The following is a 16,275-nucleotide window of genomic DNA, read 5'->3' on the forward strand; positions in this document are numbered from 1 at the left end:
TTCTCTAGACACCATATTACTTACTACTGAGTCACTTTAGTAAAATACCTGGCAGAAATATCTCCAGGAAGGAGTTGTGGTGTCAAGGACTTCAGCCCTGCCTAGCAGGGAGGAGTTATGACAGGGCAGCTCTGTGCATGGTGACATGGGTAGGTGGCAGCAGGCTACAGCTTTCAAAGGTCTACACTTGGTGACCTACACCTGCTAGCCTGGCCCTGCCACAGTCTCAAGACCTCCCAAAGTGGTACCACCCGCTGAGAACACACACTTAGAACCCAAGCCCGTGTGGGACATGTCACACCCAAGTCGTTGCACACGGTCCCTTGTTGCGTCGAGTGGCATTAAGATGACTGGGGAGCTTTCCGATGTTCTGATAACAGGGCTGTTGAGTTGGGGATGCACTGATTTGGGGGTGTGGGGTGTGGAGATGTGTCTTCCAACCCCTTCCATGGACAGTTAAAACGCTGCTCCCCTTTGTGGGGACTGGGGCGGGGGGGGGGGGGGGGAGACAGTCCCTACATCCTGCTCTGCTGACTCGTCCAGCGATGGGATTGAGCAGGAAAAGAGTCCAGACTTACGTCATGACCTGACGAGGTGGGAAAGGTGTCAAGCCTGAGCTCATCTGCAAAAGCAGCTTCCAGTCACCGACATATAAAATTGCAAAAGGAGTCGGGCTAGTCAGCCCAAAGTCAAGACAGAGGCCTGCACTTGTCAGAGAGAGAACCAGCTGTGTAATAGGAAACCCATTATATATGCTGCTGCTGCTGCTTCCTCCGCCTCCTCCTCCTCTTCCTCCTCCTCTTCCTCTTCTTTCTTCTTCATCTTCCTCGTCCTCCTTCTTATAACCAGGAAAAATTTAAACATATTTTATCATTTTAAGTATAATTTATAAAAATGCCTTTTCACAAAGTAAGGAGAGTCTACAGCTATGATTTGGGTGTATAAAAAGAGTACTTTTTTTTTTGTCTCCTTAAATTGATCAAATAACGGGAAGCTCAGGTCAAAAATAATGGAACATGTGCTGAAGGAGATAAAAAATGATAGCTGAAATAAAAATTGCTCCAGCACCACGAGAAGAAATGTACCAAAAGATTTTAAATCACACACACAGTGATAATCACTCAAAGAGATGATGAATGCTGACCAGTAATGAACACATTTTTGGCTTAATAAACAGAAAGGGCTCAGCTAAATACACAGGGGCAGGGGGGGGGAGGGAGATGGCGAGGGGGGGCGGCAGCAGGGGGTGATGTGGGGGGAATCTTCTTCCTGACTTGACAGGAAGCTCCAATGCTGATGAAGATAACACAAAACTTCCAACTGACAGGGACCTCAAGAGGCATGTGCTGTCAGGCCAAAACTCTCCACCGTCAGAGGACGCTTGAAATGCCCTTAAACCTCAGGGCTCATAGCAAAGGAAAACTGGCTGCCCACTTTCCCTAATTTGAATCCTAACCAATCTTAAAAATGTAAATGAAATTCCCAGCAAAGGATTTGGACACTAACGTAAGCTTTCCTGGCGTGGGGACATGGCTCGGTGAATCCAGCGCCTGCCTGGTATGCAGGCAGTTCTGGGTTCCATGCCCGGTACCATATAAACTGGGCATGGTACTGCATACCCTGCAAGCCCAGGTGCTTGGGAGGTGGAGGCAGAAGGAGAAGGAAGTTCAAAGTCATCCTTAGCCCAGGTCAGCCCAGGCCAAAGGCCCTGGCTCAAAACCGGAACAGACCGAAAGTGGAGATGCATAAAGTAAATTTCCCTATAAAAAAAAATTTTTTAAGCCAATCATTCTAGAAAAGAAAAGTCTGATTATCTTCCCATTTTCTAAATAGAAAGCAATACTAAAAAAAAAATCATTGTCAAGACTACACCACTGAGCTGGTGAGATGGTTCATCAGTGGGCAAGGGCATTTACTGCCAAGCTTAACTACCTGAGATCAATCATTAGAACCCACATGATGAATTGAGATGTAATATGAATGAATTAATAAAATACATTTGAAAAAAAAAAAGAACCCACATGGTGGAGAGAACCAGCTTCCTCAAGCTGTCTTCTGACTGACACATGTATGTTGCAGCAAGTACATGTGTGACCAAACACATCTACATATACTCCCCGCATACCAAAATAAAAAAAGGTAAAATATTAAGAGGAATGAAGACTACAGAACTAAAAATTATAAGGAAAAATATCAATTTAAAAACCAGTTTTTAAAATATCAAGGGGTGTGGGCACTCTATGGATAAAGTGGATAAAATACAAGCATGAGGACCCAATTTCCAGAATCCACACAAAGCCAAGCATGGCAGTGCCAGGTGTAACCCCAGTGCTGGAGTGGGAGGGAGGCAGGCAGATCCCAGGAGCTTGCTGCTTCTGTGAAAGATACTACACTCATAAACTAAAGGCAAAGAACAGTAGAGGAAGACACTCAAGCTAGACCTCTGGTCTGTACATTCATCCGTGAGCATATGCACACACACACACACACACACACACACACACACACACACACACTATATGCTACATGTATATATATGCAAAGAGGCCAGAAGAGGGTGCCCGATACCCTGAAACTGAAGTTACAGGTTATTCTGAGCATCTGACACGGATACTGGGAATCGAACTTGGATCCTCTGGAAGAGCAGCAAGTGCTCTTAATTGCTGACCTCCCTCTCCGGCACTGTGTTTTCTCAAAGGAGCTCTAAAAGTTGCATGTGCTTTAAGCCTCACAAACTCTAGATTACCTCCTGCCTCAGACCCTTACTCCCTGTTTTTGGTATAGTCAAGAGGCTGCCATCAGGCCTAGGTGATGAAGCAAGGTTTGCATGCATCTTTTCAGAACCCTGACGGAACAAACTCGGAGACCAAAATGAGATTTCCACAGGAAAATGAAAATGGTCTTCTATCTCAGTGGAGACTTCCTTCCACAAAAGACAAGGCCGTGCAGGAGCAGCACTTGGTGCTCAGGTGTGAGGAGTAGAGTTCTGATCCCCAAGCCCGAGTAAAGCCAGAGTTTATCTCTAACCCTAGCACACATCTGCAACACCAGTCTACAGAGAGAAGGGAGGGGAAGACAGGAAAAGCCCTGTCTCTGGGCCAGCCAGTCTGTCATACACAGCAGCCAACAAGAGATCCTGCCTCAAAGAATGCTGAAGACAAAGACCCACAGTAAAGTTGCCCTCTGACTTCCATATGCATGCCATGGCATATACATGCATGCCATTACACACATGTGCACCAAGGCACACACATGCACCAAGGTGCACACATGCATGCCATGGCACACACATGCATGCCATGGCACACACATGCATAACATCACAAACATGTGCACCAAAGCACACTCATGCATGGCATGGCACACACATGCACACCATGGCACACACATGCATGCTATGGCACATACATGCATGCCATTACACACACGTGCACCAAAGCACACTCATGCACGGCATGGCACATATATGCATGACCTCACACACACATGTGCACCAAGGCTCACACATGCACGCCATGGCACACACATGCATGCCATCACACACATGTGCACCAAAGCACACTCATGCACAGCATGGCACACATATGCATGCCCTCACACACACATGTGCACCAAGGCACACACATGCACACCATGGCACACACATGCACACCACGGCACACATATGCATGCCATGGCACACACATATGCATGCCACGGCACACACATACACAGAAGCTTTGATTGAAAGACAACCACACCTCTTGCCTTTGCCTAGAGACAGAGTATCTATGACCTCCCAGCCACATGTGAGGTTGATGCCAAGCTGAGTCATCTTGTTTGAGTGATCTCTTCCCCCTCTGAAGGGTATCATTTTTCTTTATTAAATAATTACTAAGCAAAAAGAGAAAGAGGAGTGGAGCTATCAAGGCCTTTTCCCAAAGTCTGCCTTTTGTTAGTGAAAAGATGCAGTTTTTCCAATCTAGCCTTCAGTAGCACCAAAAGCATCACTAAACCCGTCATTCTTTAGGTGCCTGGGAAATGTATGTGACTGTTATTCCTGTCACTGAGACACTAGCAAAGGAACAGCCATGCTCATTCTGAATTTGCCTGAGACTGTGAAGTCTTTGGGGGACACCAACAGAAGAAGCCAACCTCTATACCAACTAGCTATCACATGGTCTGCTTAGAAACCATTTAATCCCCAGTCCCGATCCTCAGAGCAGCAACAGTGTCCAGTGCAGAACTGCAAACACTTAGGAGCCCCCTGTCCATCTGCCTCCAGAAGATTTGCCTCATTTCTCCCACAGAAGACTCCAAGAGCCCATCCGTACTGACGGCCAGGGAGGGCGACGCTTCAAATAATGAAAACGGATGGCCCGTTACTACAGCTCTTGAAATTTTTATAGGACAGATGTTTCTCCCCAAGAGAGCTGTGTGTCGCCTTCAAGAGCACCTTTGCTGAATGAAGATCTATAAAGCCAGTAAACTGATCGATACTCCCCTAACTTGGAGAACGCTGGAAAGATGTCTGCACCCGAGCAAAGAGTTAAAATGATGAGTGTGCCTCTCAAGAGCAAGGCCCCACCCCCGAGAGGCAGCTTACCAGGTGTCAGGGACCATAGTAGTGTGACTGGAAAAAGAATTGTTCATCCAATCGCGTTCATTAATATCTTCATTAATTATGCATCCAGTGGAACACTGGGCCACACATCTAGTGCTGCTGGGCTGCCCCCAAGTCTCCAAAAGTTGTCTTTTGTCTGAAACATGGTGAAGTTTCGTATTCTTTTTTTTACTATTACTATTAATGTCTAAATTTTGCTTTTAAAGCCCAGAATAAAAGATACTATGAAGGGCATAGGCTGAATGGTTGGCCAAGGACTTAAAAGGAGTATTGCCAGTGAGGAGAGAGAGAGAAAGGGGAGGCCGGGGAAGTGCTCCAGGGTCCTGGAGTTCTCAAAGAGCTGATCCTGTCCCTGGGTTCTGTGCTTGTACCCTCTTTTTCATTCTACATTCCCCTAGTCTATAATGTCAACGCCTGAAAAGTGGATACAGGATTCCATTGTCTTCCTCTTATTTCCTTTTAAAATTTGTATTGCATTTTATTTGTGTGTGTGTGTGTGTGTGTGTGTGTGTGTGTGTGTGTGTGTGTGTACATGATTACCATGGCACTCTGGTGGAGGTCAGAGGCCATCTTGCCAGAGTCAGCACTCTCCTTCCATCACATGGTCCCAAGAACTGAACTCAAATCCTCAGGCTTGAAAGTAAGCGCCTTTGCCCACTGAATCATCTTGCCGTCACTCTCTCGTCTTTTTAAATGTGCAATCCCTTCTAGAGAGCAAGAGAACAAATACCAAAAGACTTGATGCTGGCATTATTAACATTATAATAAATTTATTAGGCTAAACTTCGCAAAGATCCAGCCATACTTCTCTAAAGCTAGTTGAATCCTTTACTTACAACAGGAAACCCTCCATGCTCCTATCTCAGCTTTCCGAGGTCTGGGGTTACATGTGTGGGATTACATCACACTCAGCCGTGAACCAAAGCCTAGCCAGGAGTGGACACCAACAACTTTAAAGAGATGAGCTAGTGTAAACCCCAGGGAGGTTTGGGAAGCAAGGGAAGTAGGAAGAAGGGTGTTCGGAAGAAATGGAGGACAGAAAAAGTATTTCAGCACAAGGCAAATTAGCTTTAAAAGCTTTTCAGTGGTAATTCCCAAGCTGGTGCTGAACTAGACACAGAATTTGAAAACAGCATATTTTGCCGTCGTAGCTTTACTATAACAGATCCACCATTTTTAGTTAATGGCTATCATTACCTGTCCCTCAGATTCCAAAGAAATAGATCCACTAGGGGCACGTGTGTGTGTGTGTGTGTGTGTGTGTGTGTGTGTGTGTGTGTATGTGTGTGTGTGTGTGTGTGTGTGTGTGTAGGTGTGTGTGCGCGCGCTCACGTGACTATGGGAGGTGACAAGACCAAAATCCACAGCATTGAACAGTAGGCAAGAGACCCAAGGAAGAGCCATGTGAGCTTGAGTCAGAAGGTGAGCTGCAGACTGAAACCCCTCGTTTCTCTTTCTTTCTTTCTTCCTTCCTTTCTTTCTTTCAAATATAAAGGCAGATTTATTGGGGAGAGCCCATGTGTGTGTGTGTGTGTGTGTGTGTGTGTGTGTGTGTGTGTGTGTCTGTGTGTGTCTGTGTGTGTCTGTGTGTGTCTGTGTGTGTGTGTGTGTGTCTGTGTGTGTCCGTGTCCTTCATTTCTTATTCACATATATAAGAAATCCATTGTGGTATCATTTCATCTGATAGTCTGTTTTTAAAACACAGGGTTTGTTGTTGCTGTTGTTCTGAAAGGGGCTATAAATTATGCCACAGTCCATCTCAAAATACAGTGACGTATCAACAGGCCATGCCTAGGCCCTCATAAATACCTAATTATGGGCAAAAGCAGTATTCTGCACTCAGGAGCCCCGACTTCACATCCACTTAGCTAGGAAGGCCATTCCACTCGCCTTCAGAAGGTAGTGCAGTTCTGCAGTCTGCTAAAGCCCGACGGGTTCCCAGTTCCAGCTATGTGACATGGGACACAGTCTTTCCCCCTCTCTCCCTCCACTCCTCCCTCCAGCATCCCCATCTATAGAATGAGGAAATCACACAGTTGTCAACAAAGCGCAAACGTGTCTGAGCTCATATGTGAGTTTGGCATGGAAGTTTGGTGCCATCGTGGGAACCTGCACCATAATTCATTTCCCCAGTGCCCTACCCTGCTTCTGTCTATTTCTAGAGCTAAGACAACTTAGGAAACCCCACAGTCAAGGGAAGGTATTTATGTGGTCTTAAGAACTCACAAGGAAGAGCCCAGATGGCAAGGGACATGTCCCTCCACATGTGCGGCTCTTTACATCCTTAGCACATGTTATAGCTTAGCTGTGAAATGTCCCCTGAAGCTCCTGTGTGGAAGGCTTGGCTCCAAATGCAGCCATGTTGAGAGGGAAGGTTCTGAGGAGTGACTGGATTGTAAGGGCTCCTTACTTTATCAGTGAATTTAAGGAGATGTGGTAGAAACTGGAGGAAGAAGACCCTGGCTGGGGACATGTCCCAGAAAGATATACCCCGTCCCCAGAACCATCTCACATCTCTCTCTGCTTCATGGCTGACACGAGGTGAGCAACCTCCACCATAGTGTTCTGCCTCAGGATGGGTTTGCAACAATGGACCCAGCCAACCACAGGCTGAGACCAAAGTAAATCTCTTTTTATTTTTCTTTTAAAGTGTTTCTTCAGGTATTACCAATTGTTAACAAAACAAAACAGCCCCAACAACAACAACAACAAAAACTCTCAACTAACATAATTTGGGTGGATTCTGACCTTTACAACTCAGTGAACTACAACTCTTGGCTTATCATTTAAAGAGGAAATTAAATTAGGTCTCTTGTCTTTTTTTGTTCCTCTAAAAGTGTCACAAATATAATCTGCATCCAGAGAAGGTCTTTTTAGGACAGACCTTCCATTGCTCCCCAGTTTTCTGTAACAATAAAAAATCCAAACTATCATACAACCTAACACTCATTGGTACTTAATAGTGGAACTTAGGAGCTGGGGAGATCACCTGGTGTGAAGGAAGGGGGTTCCAACGCCCTCTTCTGGCCCCCACAAGCACCTGCACGCACATGCACATACACTCAGGCACATAAACATACACATAGATACACATAAACATAATTTATTTTAAAAATCTAAAAAGAAATACAACAAGCAGGTCATCAATAGCTACTGTCTTACACACACAGATACATATATGTGTACACACAAACTATACATTTTATACACACACACACACACACACACACACACACACACACACACATAAAACAACAACAAACGCATGCTCCTTAACTAATAATGACCTCCCCCTGGTTCCACTGCTGTCTCCCTGGGTAAGCCTCCCTCATGTCTTACAGAGATCACAGGCAATGTCTGACAGGCATTCTTCAGGTGGAAACCCAGCTGACTCCTCCCTTGTTTCTACATCAATGGCTTCACTTGCTGGGGAACCAAGTGTCCAAACCCAGGAGCCTGTGGGAACATTTTACATTACAGCCGTCCTACCAGACTTTTCTTTGCATATGATTAATGTTCCCAAGACAAGAGCAGAACCTCCTTTTAAGAGCTTGCTGAGTCCTTGCCAGGCTTCCCAGAACCATCTCCTCTGTTCACCTCATCACGTTCTCAGCTTCATGAACCTTGTGTTTTCAGGCCCTCACAGTGCAGCTCTGGGGCGTGGCGTTTGCTGTTCGCTCTGCCCTGACACTCTTCTCCATATATCTGGATCCCTGCTGACTGTTTCACTGGCAAAGTGCCACCTCTTCAGACAAGCCCTGCCTTAATACCCCAGAACTAGACACCATTGCCTGCCCACAGGTGCGACCACGTGTATGCACACATACCACACGCATGCGCACATACCCACTTTGCCTTGTTTTCTTCCCAGCCCTTTGCAGAGCTGTCTTAGACACTTCCAGTTGCTATAACAACAAACTACGTGATTTATAAACAATAGTCACATAGTTCTAGAGCTAAAATCCAAAACTAGGCCACTATAGACTTGATGTTGAACACAGACCGTCACCATGTGCCATCCAGCATCTTAGCAATAAAAGAGGAGGTGGGAAATGCTCCTGGTAAAGACAGAGACCTTGATTATCATCCTAGGACTCTCCTCTCCTCCCCATCCCCATATCAATAGCTCCCCCAAGTTAATCTCACAGGAGCAGAGAAAGTTTCCATGGCATTCAAGAACCCTGAGAACGTACATGCCACTAACATGGCTTAAACATGGTTGGCCAAACCCCTAACCCTCAACTCATACAATTTAGTGCAGGTGACCCAGTGAGAGGCTACCAACGGGGCTTTTTCCTTTTCTCCTGGCCCATTTGGATTGGGCATGTATATTTGAAAGACAGACAGACAGGCAGAGGCAGGCAGACAGACTGACTAAATGTGTGGAAGTCAGAGGACAGCTTTCAGGATTTGGTTCTCTCCTGGCACTGTCCAATCTGGAGATCAAGCTCAGGGCATCTGGATTGGTAGCAGCACCCTCACCATCTTGTGGACCCATGTTCGCTTTCAACACCACCAAGTCTTCATCACCAGTAAATGGGGGACAATTATTCACAAACCGGTGGTGGCAGCAGTGCTGTGGGTTTTATGCTATGCCTGTCTACAAAATCTTCAGTAATTTGTTTACTCCTCTCAAAATTCAACAGTAACGTGCACATAAGTTAACTTATTTAATGTGCGCTTTTCCCCCCTCTCATATCTCTGATTCAGAATAAAAATCAGCCAAGTGCTCTATTTTGAAAATATATAAGATGTGAGCTTGCTGGGGGCGGGGCATGCCTCCAAATGCACCATTTTACCAACTACATTTTTTTTTAACTTAATAACTTAAGTGAACTGTTAGTGAAATTACAACCTGCTTGTGACACAATAAATTCTCAACAAAATTCATGCCATAAATTATTCAATTCTGTGACTACAGTCAAGGAGAAAAATGTCACCAGGAGCAAGTGATTAGCATGTGAAAGGAAAAAGCCACCTCCCTGTCGAAGCAATCACTGTCAAAGCGTCCAATTGGAGCTGTGTAAGGAGTTACCATCAAGAACACACACTGGAGGCCTTGCAAGCATTTGATTTACAGTGCGTTCATTTGTTCTTTCTTCTACTGTCTCTTTTCCCCACAAACCCTAACCACCTCCATAAGTGCTCGCTCAATCGTGCAAGCATTGAAACAAAAGAATTTTAACTTCTCCAAAAGTGATGATTCAGGGTTAGGAGAAGTTAACATTTCCTCAGGAAATGGTGCTGCCGGGAAAGCAAGGCCGAAATTCATTTACCTCTGGTGTTCCACCGGAGGACGTGGTGGGCTCAGGTGGAGCGGTTGGCTACAGAGTGAGACACCGTCTCAAAATGGAAGAATACGTGTGGGTTGTTTTTATTTCTCAAGTCTGAGGTACTGTATCAAGGCAACGGGGGGGTGGTTTGATGCAGAACATCGAGACTATATTCTGAAAGGTACATGGTACAGGAAGACAGGAAGAACTCAGCAAACTGCGTCTGCTACCAAGGTATTTCCCAAGAGGAGCGGCCTGTGCTCACACGTGGGAATGGTCTAAAACATTGTTTTATGCATTTTTCATAATTGTGCCTTAATTGTTCTTATCCTCTCCCCACGGATGAGAAGCGGTCTATGGAACACATCACCCTATGTAAATAAGGCCATTTCTTTTTTGAGAAATAATGTTCTGTTCTCATGTGTTATCCGACTGTCCAGATCCGCCGGGGACGGCCTGCCATGGTTGGGGCTTTGATGCACACAAGCCATCTGTAAGATCGCTTTTACTTATCAGGGTAAATTCTTCTCAGATTGCCCAGCTCCGGAGCAAATGGACAGTCTCTAAATGAGCCGCCGTGAGGTGAGGAATCTCATGGATCTGGGTTAACTTGATTTTGTCAGAAAAGCAATAAAGATCCAAAAAGTAAGTTTCTCTCCAAGGTCACCCAGTCCAGAGAGACCCAAGCATACTGGCACACGTGTCGCTCTGCGTGCACAAGAAGCTGCCTCTGTTGGTGTACTTTTAACCAACTATTTTTATTTTGGGTTGCTTGCATCTCTTTCTCCCTACTCCACCCCAATCCCCTCCAACACCCCAACATCAGGTAGGGGAGAAAGAAGGTTAGTGGGGAGAGGGGGGACATAGTTTTTCTTAGCTGCTTCCTGCTGTTTAGGGCCCTTGGGTTCTAATCTTTGTTTCAGGATATCTCTGACTTCTGCATCAACAGCAAGCAGGAGCAGCAGGGGGAAGCACCAGCAGCCTTCTTCTTACTCAGAGCCCCCAGTCTCTTTTGGGGACTGGTTTTTATCCCTACTGACAAAGACCACGCCCCCTGCACGAGGTAGTTCCCAGCTGACAAGCATCGCGTGACCTCTCAGGAGACAACTATTGGCTGTGTACGAGCTGGAGCAGCCCCCATATCTCCCACCCGGGATTAAAACAAAAACATGTTTACGTATAAACCAAACCTTCCACAACCCGCCACCGTGTGGCTCCTCCTGCGTCCAACAGCGAATGTTTACCAGGTACCTGCCTGTGCCCTGGGCCTTGCCCTAGGTACTGACTGTGCAGTGGGAAGCAGAAATAAGAGTCCCGAGAAGCGGGCAGCCTGTGTCGCAGTCTGAGGGGAAGAAACAGACCGCAATCAGCAAATGAGCAAGTGAGCCATTCACCACAGTCACAGGCGCCCTGTGACAGAAGAAGACCGAGGGCCCTGGCAGGTTGGTGGGTCAGAAAAGCCCATTCTGAGAAGACCGGAGTAACAGGAGGTGCCACAAAGGCGGTATGTCAGGAACCCGGTGACAGGGGCAGAGGGAGACGGTAAAAGGTAGGAGGGGCAGACGGAGCCGTGCCATCGCTTTTTGCTACCCTGGACATCTACGTCTCGGTTTATGCTTGTCTTGGCTCCAATTAATAAGGTGAAACGAGAAGAAGAAGGAGAAGGAGAAGGAGAAGGAGAAGGAGAAGGAGAAGGAGATGGAGAAGGAGAAGAAGAAGAAGAAGAAGAAGAAGAAGAAGAAGAAGAAGAAGAAGAAGAAGAAGAAGAAGAAGAAGAAGAAGAAGAAGAAGAAGAAGAAGAAGAAAAAGAAAAACCTGCTTTATAACAGATCTGTAAGTGCCTGTAATAACAGCACCTAGACTGGTCTGGGGCCCAGTGCGCAGGTACAGTGCCTGCTACACATTTGTGGGTAGATGCTTAAGGAGCAGCTTAGAGCACAGCACTAAAACATCAGCTTTTCTTCCCTGACATAATCCAGTTACAAAGACAAAAGGGAGGCTGAGAAGACAGCTTAGCCAACAAAGCCGCTCCCGCTCAGGTATGAGGAGCTGAGCTCTGTCCTTAGGCCACCAAAAGAAAAGCAAAAGCCAGTTGTGTGTGTGCTTGTAATCCCGGGGCTGGAGAGATGGCAAAATATTCATACAAATAAGCTAAGAGTAAATAGATTCTTTTGAAAAAAAAAAAGTAGAAATTTTTTTATTGTAATGGGGGGAAAAAAAACCTCACCAGCTATTTTTGAGAGTTATGCCTAAAATAAGACAACACAAAGAACGAAGATAACCATGTTAAGAAAGATACACCAAGCCATTCTTAGTGTAAGAGGAAAAGAATAAATGTTACCCAAATGCAGTAGAAAAGCAAAAGGCAGTATTTGCCCAGCAGCTGTAATGCGTAAGCTTTACATCATGCCCAACAACCCAGTGTGCAAAAACCACAGGTAAAATGCTAGAGAGTACAGCATATCTGAGGGACCTAACTAACTAGTTTGCTCTAGCAGATATAAAACAGAACAGTAAACTCAATAAAGTGCTTCCCCCCCCCCCAAACAGTTAGGAACACTCACAGGGGAGCATTGATCATGTCTTAGATCACGGAGAAGCCCCTCTGACTCCCACCGGGCAGAAGTCACAGATAGCGTATTGATTAGTGACAATCAAGCGACATTAGACTCATCATGAAAACAAAAGGCAGAGACAAAACGCGGGCTTGGAAACTTAGAGACAAAACCAAACCAAACAGAGATTAACTTGCAGAGAACGGAAAGAAATCAATATAGAACTTACACACTATTCAGAGTTCAGGGCGCCAACAACCAACCACAGCACCACGGGATGACATGAAGACCACACTGTGCAGAAATGAATGCCGTAACACCTGTAAGACCCACAGGATTATGGGAAAACACAGCTCAGTGAAATTGAACTGCACCATGACTCCACCTACTCTGCTCTTCCATTTTGTGGTAAAGGAATGTCCCCACCTCACACAAAGCAATATACAAAGGTTCCTCTGATTTCTCCTGACTGCTGTAGCTGGCCACGCCTCCAGTGACGCACACTCAAGTCTTTCTGGGTCTATCCAATGCTATATGAAGGAATATCATGCAACAGTTAAATAGGATGAAGTGCCTCCAAATGGGAATGTTTCCAATCGTATAATTTAAAAACACCAAAATGAGGGGAAACAATCAAAATGTTATGATCTCTTTTTAAAAAAATAATTTAACAAAAATTATACTTGCATTTTTGGACTGGTAGATATCTACTCCTCAGAGGAAAAGAAGTCAGGAAGAGTAGACATATAAATATGGACTATTATGGGTTTTCTTTTCTTTTTTTTTTTCTTTTTTAGGATTTTTTTTTTTTGCTTTAGTTGTTGTTGCTATTGTTGTTGTTGGGTGTTTGGTTTGTTTGTTTGTTTTGTTTTTTCCAGTCAGGGTTTCTTTGTGTAGCTCTGGCTGTCCTGGACTCACTTTGTAGACCAGGCTGTCCTCGAACTCACAGAGCACCACCTGCCTCTGCCTCCCCAAGTGCTGGGATTACAGGGGTACACCACCAGGCCGGGCTTTGTTTTTATTTTATGTATATGAGTGGTGTGTGTATGAGAGAGAGAGGTGGGGGGGGAGAGAGGGAGGGAGAGATGCATGTTCCTGGTGCCTATAGATGCCAAAAGATGATGCCCAGTCCTCTGAAACTGGAGTCAGGAGGGGTTGTAAGCCGTCGTATGTGTGCTGAATACCAAACCCAGACCCTCTACAAGAGCAGCAAGAGTTCTTAACTGTTAAACCCTCTCCCCAGCCCCAGGGTACTGCATATAAGGAAGAGAGCAGAACAGAACAGAAGACCAGAGGTTGAATATTTTAGCAAGAGGCATTTAGTGATCGTGAACCAAAATGGTTCCTGGGTGAGATGACTATTAGGGTCAGACATACGTGTGTGGTCCTTGCAGAAGTTATTTGTGTAATAATTTCTTCCCTGAGAAGTGTTTATGGAGAGAGTTCCCTTCTTTTCTTTGGGAACCTTGGAGCCTGGGCGGTGGAGATGGGGAGTCCATTAGATAACGCACCAGAATGCGCCTCATCAGTTAAGCCATCTCACAGGCCTTAGTTACCAGCCCAGAAAAGCGGCCGAGGGCGCAGAGGCAGAAGATTTCAATGAAGCCTACTTTTACAAACTCCAATGGCTGTTTCAAAATTACAATCTATCACCCACAAAATAACCCAAAGCCCTTCCACACATCGGTTACTACCCTCTGTGCCTCGGGGGTCCTCCTTAAACAGTTCCTTTCAAGAGAAGAGTTTACAAGTATCATTGGTTTGAAGCGGGGAACCAGATCATAAAATACAAATGTAACAAAGAAATCAAATGCTGCGCAGGAGGGACCCAGCGGAGCACGCGCAGCTCCTTCCTCTAGCTGTACAACAAAAATCTTAACTTTCACATACGCTGGCTGTTAGACATGGAAGAAGGGTGCGCCGGGGGGGGGGGGGGGGGGAGTTACTTCAATTTAAACAAAATTAATAAAGAAATGTTCTGCATGGTTTACCCCACCCCACCCCCGACATTTCTGCTTCTGATCATTTATCATGCAAATGAAAGCAGTAATGGAAAATGTAAAGAAAACAAATTCCACAATATACGGAAGCCCCCTATCCGGCGAGAGATAAGATTGAACGTCAGAGGGAAGGGGTGTGGAAATTAGCTGTCCATACAATAACTGGGAGGAAAAAACGGTTTTATTTAGCCTGGAGGGATTTTTTTTTTTTGGTAGCAAACCGACTAAATTAAAATCCAGTCTATTAAATCCAGTATCATACTAGAAAATGCCTTCTCCCTGCACTTTCAGATAAATTTCCATTGATCTCATTTTACGCATGATTACATTTTTAATGAGTTATGCAATATTTCCAAGCTAATTTTAAATCCCCTTCTCCTTTTGCCCCCTCCACTTACGGCTTGCTGGATTAACATTTCTGATAAATTGTTGGACCAGAAAGAAGGACCATAACCAAGATGAAATAAATTGCTTCCATTTCTCCCCAGCTCGAAAACGATAATAGGGGAATACAAATGCCCACTGTCTAATTATACCACGTCTTCCAATTCATTTCACAAAAACAATTATTTTATTTTTATGTAATAGGCATGTTACCTCATATTTACTATGAATGACCTTGTGCGGTGTACAGTCTATTAGAATAGAAAAAAAAATTCCACCCTGATGCTGATCCAGTAGCTATGACGTACATGACGGTCTTAAAAAGAAATAGCCAAAAACTGAACTGCAGAATCGGGAGGCCACTGGGAAAATATAGAAACTGAGAAATAATTAAAGATATTTTAATTGGCTCTACTAAAATTAACAATTGAATAAAATAGAAAGTTCCATCTATAAACTCTTGCAAAGATTCATGCCTAGTGGAGCGAGAGGCCAGGGGAGTTTCTTAACTAAAGCTTCCATGCCGACACTGAGCTCAATAGCTCATTTTTTTTTTTTCAGACCTACACAGCAAAAAGAGACATGGTTTGCTAGGAGCCACTGGCATTTCCTCCTTCGGTTGATAAATAAAGTCACAAACTATAAAAATGGGGGTTCATGGCTAAGACATCTGTAGGCTCTTATGTCTTTATTAATCTCTGTGTGTATGCGCGAATGTGTGCGCGTGCGTGCATATGTGTGCCTCTGTGTGTGTGTGTGTGTGTGTGTGTGTGTGTGTGTGTGTGCATGTGTGGAATACCACAATATGTGTGTAGAGGTCAGGGGACAACCTCTGTTTTTTTTTTCCACCTTCTTTGAGACAGGATTTCTGGATGTTCGTCACTGCATATGCCAGGTTAGCTAGCCCAAGGGCTTCTGGGAATTCTCTCCCCAGAGTGTCCATCTCATCAGAAGAATGCTGGAGTTACAGATACGCGCTGCCATGTCCAGCTTCATACGGAGGCTGTAAACTCAGGCCCTCCCACGTGTACGCCAACCCGCTAGCCATCCCCCTAAGCCCTCTCTGTAAAAACTGAGCTCCTGTGCTTCCTACCCATCTTAGCGATTTTTATAACTCCCTCTCCTAATGCTAGCAACAAGAAAGAACAAAACTTCATAAAAAGAGAAACAAATAAATAAATGAGTTGTTTTTGTTGTTTTTTGTTTTTTGTTTTTTTTAGTTCAAAAACAGATCGGCAGGCCAAGTAAAATAAGCTACAGCCCTGTGGTGTGCATAAGACACCCTGAAGCTGGAGAGCTACCGAGGTAGTTAAGGGCACCTATTGCTCTTGCTGAGGGCCCAGGCTGGATTCCAGCACCCACATGGCAGCCCACAACATCTGTAATTGCAGTTCCAGAGATCCAATGCTCTCTTCTGACCTCCACAGGCACTGCATACATGTGGTGCATGTGCAAACATG

This window comes from Acomys minous (genome assembly GCF_964271855.1).
Source record: "Acomys minous genome assembly, chromosome: 14".
Lineage (NCBI taxonomy): Eukaryota > Metazoa > Chordata > Mammalia > Rodentia > Muridae > Acomys > Acomys minous.